The 10,676-nt window shown below is 36.2% G+C and overlaps 1 non-coding gene across 1 annotated transcript; it reads right to left on the minus strand.

Annotated features, from left to right (window-relative positions):
• Positions 1 to 35: 35 nt before the first annotated feature.
• Trnap-agg lies at positions 36 to 107 on the minus strand. The gene has a single exon. It is a non-coding gene; the product is annotated as a tRNA-Pro (tRNA).
• Positions 108 to 10,676: the final 10,569 nt, after the last annotated feature.

A 10,676-nucleotide genomic window follows, 5' to 3' on the forward strand; every position in this document is an offset into this window, starting at 1 on the left:
TTGAAAATTTCGTGAAAAGACAGAGACATGAATACGGGCTCGCCCAGGAATTGAACCCGGGACCTCTCGCACCCTAAGCGAGAATCATACCACTAGACCAGCGAGCCGCTTCAGAGGTTACGTTTGAATTGTAGTAACTGCCACTTGTAAAACAGACTTGCAGTTTAGCAAAACTGTTGCCTAGTAACCCTGCAGATGGTACAGTAGAACATTGAGTTCTCTGTTAACGAATAATATAAGAGTCCTTATATAAGCATGCAGGACGGCAACACGACGCGACGGAAACACTTCTGATCACTTTGTTAAATGGAAACCGCAGACTCCGAATTGTATTTACACAGCAACACACAAAAATTGGAAACACGATATGAATTATTTATATCAAGGCAAAATTTAACAAATTACTGCTCTTTAGTACTGACTAAAACGAAAATGAATTTAACACAATATCAACGATATGTCCGTGAAATTTCAAGTCTACATAATGGTATCTATAGACTGAAAATGGTCACCTGGGATCGTCTAACTATTCCAGGAAGTCTTATGCACTTATCTCGTTTAAGTGACTATTGTCAAATCTATATAATTTTTATAGCTTGTAGATATTAACAATCACAAATTTCTACAGAATATTAGCTTCAAGTCTTCATCGTTTTAGTCGTGTCTTTTTTGTCCGTACTTGTCTTGTTCAGCTTCTTCAACGTTTCACATATCTTTTACTCCGTTGGTCCACTGAAGTTTCAGGTGTCGCGCACGCCCTTTTATAGTAACGGTTGAGGGACACTTGCACACGTCATCAACCCGAGTGAGCTGATCCTTATCCAACAAATCAGCGTTGTAAGTTAGAAATGTTGGTTGGTCTTAGAAGTTTGCTCCATATCTTGTTTGTTTAAGGCGCTGACACACTGGTCGAGTTGGTCTTTTTCTAAATCGATCAATACTTGAAAATGTCCACGATTTAAATATTTATCCTCAGTAACTAGTAAAATTTCAAACATTGCTTCTGTGAACTTATTTTACAACCAAACCTCACGTACTACCATTCTAATCGAATTAAGCTAGCTTTCTCTGACGTAACGCTAAAAATGTTCGACCGCGCAGAATATAAAACACAATTGATTGACATAAGAGCTTTACTGCTGCCTAAAGCATGCATATTTTTGAATGTGACAGTTAAACTTGGCAACGAAATACAACGAAATACTTGGCAACGACTGTTGATCCAGATGCGCCAGTTCCGACAGGGTCATTGATGTTTTCACCTTGCAACTTTATTCGATCCCACGAAATGTCATAGGATTTCTGCAGATATAATAGCACCATCATCTCTTAACACATGTACTTATATTGATGCATAAAAAAATGACCAGGATAACACCGATTTATAAATCTGAAGATAGACGGAAATGCGACAGCTATCGAGCTATTTAAATTCTACCGATAATAAGTGAAATATTTGAGAAAGAAATTTTCGATCAGTTATATGATTATTCATCTCAAAATCTATTGCTTTCTAAATATCAGCTTTCCGGTCAAAACACTCAACCATGTCAGCACTAATCCAAATGTGCGATAAATGTTTGGAATTTATGTTTGGAATATGGATTTTCTAGATATTAGAAAAGCTTTTGATTAACTTTATCACCTCATTTTACCAAAAAAATGAAAAAGCAATTTGGAATTCATGCGACTAAGCTAAAATGGTATGAATCTTATTTAACGAAGAGAGAACAAGTGTGTGTGGACAATGGTCAGTTTTCATTATCCAGGCAAATAATATGTGAAATCATCCCACAGCGCTCAATCCTTGGCCCATTACTATATTTATTATATATAAATTAATAATTATATGCCAAAGCGCCTAAAATTTTTAACTCCCTATCTCTATGCTGACGATACTCCGCATCATCGCATGATTATGATACCCTTAAAAAGAGTTGTACATGCAGCTGGCTTTTATCATGTTTTGGAATAATTTCCAAGTTGTTTTCATCTAAATAGTAATAGTAAGGTGTACTTCTTGAAAGAACGCTTTATTTTGGGTTCAATATCTTCAGTCAACGTAACTTGCAGCATAATTATCATCCACAGACTCCCGGATTTTGGGACCGAAAGTCCCGCTATTTCTTCGAGTCTAGCCCGCGAACAGGCCTCAGCTAACAAATCTACCCGCTGGCGCTAACTGATTATATCTTTGTCAATTAACCAACCGCAGCGTAGGCCGTGGAGCGCAGGTATAGATAAGCCTCTCTTGTAAAGTTAATATTTAACGAGATATTAAGTACTTTAATACTGTTTTCAAACATCTTGCTTCAAGAGGGTTTGGAGTTTAGATCAATTTACACTAAAAAACACGTTTTAAACTGTTTTTCTCGCGGAGGAATCAGTTGTTTAGCGATTTCTGCAAAGTGCAACATGGTTCGTAATCGTGGCTTCAGTCTTCAACTCTTGCATGCATCGACTTCTTTGTCTTCTTTGATTGTTTGTCTGTTTTTATTTTAGCGGCGGTGATGACAAAATTAAATGCCACCAAGCCCAGGGTTTTGAACGATTTATTATTTTGAACGAATATTAAATGCTCTGTTGCTGCTTGGCGATTTAAAGTCATTTTGGACGATTTGAGTGTTTACTCTAAAAACATCTGATCTATCTGTTGTCTTCATTAAATGGCCCTGCAACGCCACAAACACCCAAGGCGCCGTGCATGGGCAGGCATCTTGTTCCCGATAAAATCCCCTTACAAAACGCACACCGTCAAAGGGCAATTTTAAAAAACAAACCATTTAGAGAGGCATTTAGTAAAATTGCTTAATTTCTTCCCGACCTTATGTTGCTAAAGATTCCTTATCTAAAGCTAAATTTCATATGTTGATAAAGATAATTGCGCATCCATTCATTTTACAACGATTAATATGTGCCTACAGCTGTTTTCAGCAAGTATAAAAATACTCAGCAGTATTAAAATACTAGGTTTTCCCAAGCAAGAGTCAATCAAGTTAGGTGACGTTTATATAGAGCTGCAAAATGGTTCATGGATGTAGCTTGCTTTTTTATCAAGCGATTATAATTTGTCTATGCTTACGTTTAGCCTGTTTTTACCGCGATAAGAGTTCATCAGAAATCAGGCATGAGTATAGAACGAGGTCGAGGAAGTTAAAAGAAAATTTGAAAAACGAGGCCCTGAATTCCGACGTTTTACGACAACAACAACACTTAACTCCGTCACCTTTTGGGGTCAGGTTTCGGAAGAAGAAATTAAGCACCACATCGTGTTCAAGTTCCACAAAATGGAACAGAAATATCAGCAAAAATATATCTTGCTTCAACTACGGGATTTTGCCAGACGTAGAACAGAAAGGCAGAAAAGAAAATCTCGTTTCGCTGACAAAATATAAACGAAGCAGACGGGAAATTCTTACAGTCTCAAGTAAATGTACCAATGCTACCTTTACAGTCAAATATGAGGATGATTACATGGTGTTGAACAACTTTTCGATTAAATACAGGGGTGAAATATATCGTTTTGATCAGTACAGAGTCACAAAGGAAGGTCTAAATGTTTGTAATTCTTCCAACACTCTTATCCAACAAAGATGGCAGAATTTTAACACCAGGGAAAAGGAAAAGATGGCTTCCAGGCACTGCAATGTATCTGTGGATGGTTTTCCCAGTCGAGATTACGAGGTTAGTAAAAATTTAACAGTCTTCCTTAAACTTACCGGGCAAACTTTCGTAAGGGAAAGCTACGGGATAATTCGTGGATATTTTGCAATTTGTTCCTCTGAGTTAAATTTATCTTGCAATGATTACTTGATTAAAGTGACGTTTGGTGGAAATTATAGCGTTAGGAAACACTTTGAGCTATTTTTCAACAACAAGATTCATCATTATAACGAATATCGATTCAACGGCGCCAATATTGAGATCTGCGCTTCTAATGATTCGGTTATTCAAGCTGTTTGGAGATCTCAAAATTGGTGGAGAAAGCATGCAAACGTGCCTAGATGCCGTACTCAAGCCATGTATTTCTTTGAGGAAAATTATTACATTGTAAATAAGCAGTTTGTACTATATTCAGCATATGACGGTCAATATTTCACAAGAAATGACTATGGAATGAAAGACGGTAAACCTTATATATGCAAAGAAAAGTTAAAACCAAAATCAACAGAGTTTACCAAGAAAGATCTATTTACATGCAACGATTCAATCATCAATATAAAATACGATGATAAATACAGAATTCGAAAAACCTTTTCAATACTCTATAAGAACAAGGAGTATGATTATACTGAGTATCGAGTTCTGAATGATGGAATAAAGATTTGTAACTCCACTGATGACTACGTACGGAATAGTTGGAAAATTCGTAATAAGTGGGTGAAAAGGCAAATGTCTTTTAAAGACTGCTATAAATACCGCAGCATCAATTTTTTTGTCATGAACAAGAAGTTCCATGTCTATTGGGCACCTGGTAATCAATATTTCACAAGAAATGATTATGGGGTGATAGACGGTACACTTTACACATGCAAAAAAAAGTTTAGACCAAAATTACTACAATTTACCAAGGAAGATCAATTAACATGCAACGATTCAATCATCAATATAAAATTCGATGATGAATACCATGTTTGGAAGAATTTTTCATTACGCTATAAGAACAAGGAGTATGATTATACTAAGTATCGGGTCCTGAATGATACCATAAAGATTTGTAACTCAACTGACAGCTATGTACGGGGGATTTGGAAAATGCGTAATTACTGGGTAAAGGCGTATAGGTCTTGGAAGGGTGGTTGTAAAATTAGCATCGGCCTGAAAATTTATGTTGTAAGCAAGCATTTTCATGTCTTCTGGGCTCGAGATGGTCAGATTTTCTTAAGAGACAACTATGGAGTGATTAAGGGTAAACCTCGTGTGTGCAAAGAAAAATTACGACCAAAATCAACAATGTATACCAAGGAAGATCTACTAACATGCAAGGATTCAATAATCAATATAAAATACGATGATAAATACAAAGTTTGGAATAATTTTTCATTACGCTATAAGAACAAGGAGTATGATTATACTGAGTATCGAGTTCTAAACGATGGCATAAAGATTTGTAACTCCAGTGATGACTACGTACAGAATAGTTGGGAAATACGTAATTACTGGATAAAGAGGAAAAGGTCATTTAAAAAGTGCAGTGAATGCTTATACGTCGAAGAATATGTCCTAAGCAAGACGTTTCATGTCTATTGGGCAAAGGCTGGACAATATTTCTCTAAAAATGACTATGGAGTTATCAACGGTAAAACGTGTATATGCATAGAACTGTTACGACAAAAATCAACAACGTTTACCAAGGAAGATCTATTCACATGCAACGATTCTATCATCAATATAAAATACGATGATGAATACAAAGTTTGGAAAAACTTTTCATTACTCTATAAGAACAAGGTGTATGATTATACTGAGTATCGAGTTCCGAATGATACCATAAAGATTTGTAACTCAACTGATGACTACGTACGAAAGATTTGGAAAATGCGTAATTCCTGGGTAAAAAACGCGCTTAAAGATTGTAAAATTTTCATCATCTTGAATTATTATGTTGTGAGCAAGAAGCTGCATGTATATTGGGCAGACGCTGGTCAATATTTCACAAGAAATGATTATAGAGTGTACGACGGCAAACTTCATGTGTGCAAAGTAAAGTTACGACCCGAATCAACAAAGTATACCAAGGAAGACATTTTACTATGCAAGGATTCAATAATCAATATAATATATGATGATAAATACAAAGTTTGGAATAACTTTTCAATACTCTATAAGAACAAGGAGTATGATTATACTGAGTATCGAGTTCTGAATGATACCATAAAGATTTGTAACTCCACTAATTACTACGTACGGGATAGTTGGGAAATCCGTAATTTCTGGATAAAGACGAAACAGTCGTTTAAAGAATGCAGTGAGTGTTCTTACGTCCAATATTATGTTGTGACCAAGCAGTTGCATGTTTATTGGGCACCCACTGGTCAATATTTCACAAGAAATGACTATGGAGTTATCAATGGTAAAACTTGTATATGCGAAAAAAAGTTACAACCAGAATCAAGAGAGTATACCAAGGAAGATCTACTAACATGCAATGATTCAATCGTCAATATAAAATACGATGATGAATACAAAGTTTGGAATAACTTTTCATTACTTTATAAAAACAAGGTGTATGATTATACTGAGTATAGAGTTCTGAATGATACCATAAAGAATTGTAACTCCACTGATGAGAACGTACAGAATATTTGGAAAATACGTAATAAGTGGGTGAAAAGCTTCATATATTTTGAAAGTTGTAATAGATCCACGATCACAAAGACGCACAAGCGAGGGGATTTTCCTCTTCTGAAAGAGGTTAAATTGCAAGAGACCACAATAAAGTCCACAATATTCGTTGACAATACAAGTTTGGTCGAAATTCATAAGAAATACACCTTGCACGAATACAAAATGCGTTCAAAGACGACTGATATTAGCATGCGGTCTTTAAAGAAAGCTGCAACAAAGTACAGTTACGGCGTGTTCGAAGGTAAATTTATTATATGTTCTGATAAACACGTGAAACTCGATATATCAGACATTGAACTGTCTTTCATAGCACCGTTTTGTGCCTTGGCTCTCTCAATTATTTGTTTATCATTGTTGTTGATAGTTTATGGTGTTCTTTCAGAGTTGCGAACTCTTCCTGGTTTGAATCTGATGAGTTTAAGCTTCTCATTTCTCTTGGCATTGATTAATTACGTAGTATATTTGTCACTGCATCTACGAGTAGGCCAGGAATTGGATTTCCCATGTGCCAGACTGGAAATAACTAATACGTTTATTACGTATAACATACTCATGAATGCTGTTGTTAATATTTATCACTTGAGAAAAACCTTTTGCCGTAATACTTTGGTGAGATCTGATGTAAACAAGTTGAAAACCTTCTTTAAGTACAGTCTCTTTGCCTGGGGTGTTCCTGTTGCTATAGCTATTGTCAACATCATTCTTGTGAAGACAGAAGTTTTGAGGTTTCATCAGAATATAACTCAGAGGTCGGTTTCTTGTGCTAGGGATAATAAAATTCCTAGTTGGATAGTTGTTGTTGAGAATTATGGTTTTCCAGGCGGTCTTTTGTTGTACATCATTGCAATGTTCGTGTTCACCGCCTATCGAATTCGCAAAAAACTCAGAGCAAGCAACAGCATTGTACAGAGATCAAACATTGTTAAGAATCGCAGAAGCTTTGTCTTATTATTTAAGCTGTCAACCACTACAGCCATCAGCTGGATTCCTCTTGTATTTGAAGATTTAGTACTTAATTCTGACCTCATGATAGTATTACTGACGATAGCGTGGCTTACTGGTGTTTACGTTGGAATTGCGTTCGTCTTCACTCGAAAAAATTACCAGCTGCTTAAGAAAAAATATTTTAGCGAGCAAGTTAGCGAATACAAGGCAGTAAAGCAGCAAGAAAGGGCCCAAGCGTGAGTGATACGAATGATATTAAAATATTTAATTGAATTGACCATTCTACAGATGTTTAAAGATTGCTCACTGTAAAATCTATATTAACTGATCTTTCTGATTATATATTTAAATCTAGACTAGATTAGCCAACCCTTACGGTATAGTATTGAAACGTTTATCCGTAATGTAGCTAAAATAGATATTTCGACCGCTATATATATTCTCAAAAAAAACTTGTGTATTTAGAAAAATGCATAAATACAACTATGCAAATTAAGAAGAGACATGAATATAAAACTATCAAACAAGGTTGTAGAGAGTTTGCATTCCATAATTTATATATATAGACTAAAAGATGTATTCAATTAACAAGTATGTAGAATAAAGTTTTATACTTTTTTCATCAACGTATTCCGTATGATTGTATTAATCAATTTAAGGAAGTATCAATTTAAGGAACGTGTTTTGGCGCGAAATATACTAGTATTTGAAACACATATGTGACCGTATTAATCTACGTCACAGTCTTGTCTCCCAAGAGTTGTGCCTTGTGGTGCACAGCTTTGGCTAATTTTCCGATGCGCGATTTGATTTCGCTCGCATGTTTCGGCAATTACTCATCCAAGAGGAACAAAAAAACAGTTCTTTTGATGCTGTTCGATTAAGTTTAGATTGAATTGGGGTAAGAATATATTTAATACATGTAGATTCTGGTCCTATTTTAATAATATCTCTGCTATTTCGCGTGGTCGTGTATGGGCGCGTATGGGATTGAAAATTTATTATAACTATATAAGAATTCCAAAGGCAAGGTGTAAGACAAAGTGAATGTATCATGCGGTTTATTTACATTTTAGAACAATTGAACTTCTATACTTTTTAAAGTACGATGTGCTTCTGAATTTGGCGTTCGAACAACATTTAAGTTAGCAAGGCATCTAAATGAGTATGATGGGTATTGTTTATGTTCAGAAGCTTTATATTGAAGACTGGCACGTGTGCGGCACGCCGGAGTTAACGCCAGAACAGGCGTCTGGTTATGTATAAAATCGTTGTGGTGAAGTATACAATAAATTAGACCTCAAATGTGCTGGATTTTGTGTCATTTTATTAAGCCCGTCAGAAGGATTGGTAATATTAGTAGAATATAACCTGGGAGAGAGAAATGCAGCCTTGGATATTTTTATTTGGTGTCTTACGAGGTGAGGGAGTTTTAGGAAGAGTTGTCCATACAGACTCATAGTCCTATAGCCCATAGTTATTTGATAAGCGAGAACGCCCCCTATGACCACAACGACTGCATGCTATAAATCATTGAAACAGAAGTCAACCTTCAACCACGCAATATGAAAGTCCATGAACTGAGCTGTTGCTCATAAAGCCTAGACGCAATCTCGAAAAGTAAATCGTTCAGTTGTTTAGCGACCTCGTCTAAGGTACAACATGCTTCGTAATCGTGGCTTTAGTCTTCGACTGTTGTATCGAGTCGTTTTCTTTTTCTCTTTTTATCGTTTGTCTGTTTTTATCGTGCATGGCGGCAGTGATCAAAAATTTAAATGCAAAAGTAATTACAAACCCTCAAACCGTAGAGTTTTAAACGATGATTGTTTCGGGCGAGTATCGATTTGCGCCGTTGCCTGCTTGGTGCGACTTAAAGTCATTTTGGACGATTTGAATGTTTACTCTAAAAACATCCAGATCTGTTGTCTTGATTATAAATGACCCTGTAATGCTACAAACACCCAATGCGCCAAGGCATTTTGTTCCTGATAAAATCCCCCTACAAAAGGCACACCGTGAAACGGCAATTTAAAAAACAAAACCATCTTGAGAGGCATTTAGTAAAATTGCTCTATTTCCTCCCGACCTTATCTTGCTAAAGATTCCTTATCTAAAGCTAAATTTCATATGTTGCTAAAGCTTCCTTATCTAAAGCTAAGACACAACGTCAAAGGAAAATTTGACAAAACCATCTTGGAAGGCACTTTAGTAAAATAGCTTTATTTCTACCCGACCTTATAATTATATGTTGCTAAAGATTTCTTATCTAAAGCTAAATTTGTTTTTTTCAAATATCTTATCGCGCATCTATTCATTTGTAAATTACGACAAGACGCTTGACTACAGCTGTTTTTAGCAAGTATAAAAATCCTAGGTGCATGTTCCTAAGGAAGTGTCAGTTGACGCGACGCTAACAGCTACAAAATGGTTCTTCGATCCTGCTCCGTTTTGCATGGAGTGATTATTACTTGTCTCTCTTTAATTTTAGCCTGTTTTTACCTCGATAACAGTTCATCACACAGCAGGCATGAGTATAGAACGAGGCCGAGCATGTTAAAAGATTTAAAAATGTGTTAAAAGATTTAAATGCACGTTTAAATTTAAAAAACAATTAGCCTGGCATTTCGACGTTATAAGACAACAACAATTCTGAACTCCGTCACCCTTCGAGGTGAGGATTCCGACGAAAAATAAGCACCACATCTTGTCTGATTAAGATAAAATGGAATAGAAATTTCAAAAGCAATATATCTGGGCTCAACTATTAACATATGATGTCATAAAGACTCGTAACTCTACTGATGAGTACGTACAGAATGTTTCGAAAAAGAGGTCAACGTCAAAGACGATGTGAAAATGGGGAATAAATAGCGTGGCATTCCCATAAATAGGCGCATCATGCCATTTAAGCCCGTTTACACTACACTCGATTTATCGGCACGACACAGCAAAAATGGGTACCCCTGGGTAGGCTGCATGGGTACCCATTTCATCCGTGCCATGCCTTTGTATTGTTTTAGGCCTGGACACTAACAAAATTGGGTACGCGTATACCCATTTTAGCCGTGACAATATCACCTGGGATCGTCTATTTAACAATTAGACAACGAGTCCGAGTTGTCTATGAGCGAAGGCGAAGCCTGAGTTGACTATTCGCTCATAGACAACGAAGGCGAGTTGTCTAATTGTTTTAGTATACACCCTGTACCTAGATATATTAATTTCGAGAAAATAATCAATACACCGCAATTACACCGAAAAATAATTCAATTTTATACGGTCGCGAAATTTTCGCTAGCGAAATTTTCCCAACCGTGCACCATCACGAATAGACAATGGTTGAGTAGCCAATCACAATGTAGGATTTGTAATAGACAATAGTC

Source organism: Dendronephthya gigantea, unplaced genomic scaffold (assembly GCF_004324835.1).
Source record: "Dendronephthya gigantea isolate DGI-Jeju-01 unplaced genomic scaffold, DenGig_1.0 000004F, whole genome shotgun sequence".
NCBI lineage: Eukaryota > Metazoa > Cnidaria > Anthozoa > Malacalcyonacea > Nephtheidae > Dendronephthya > Dendronephthya gigantea.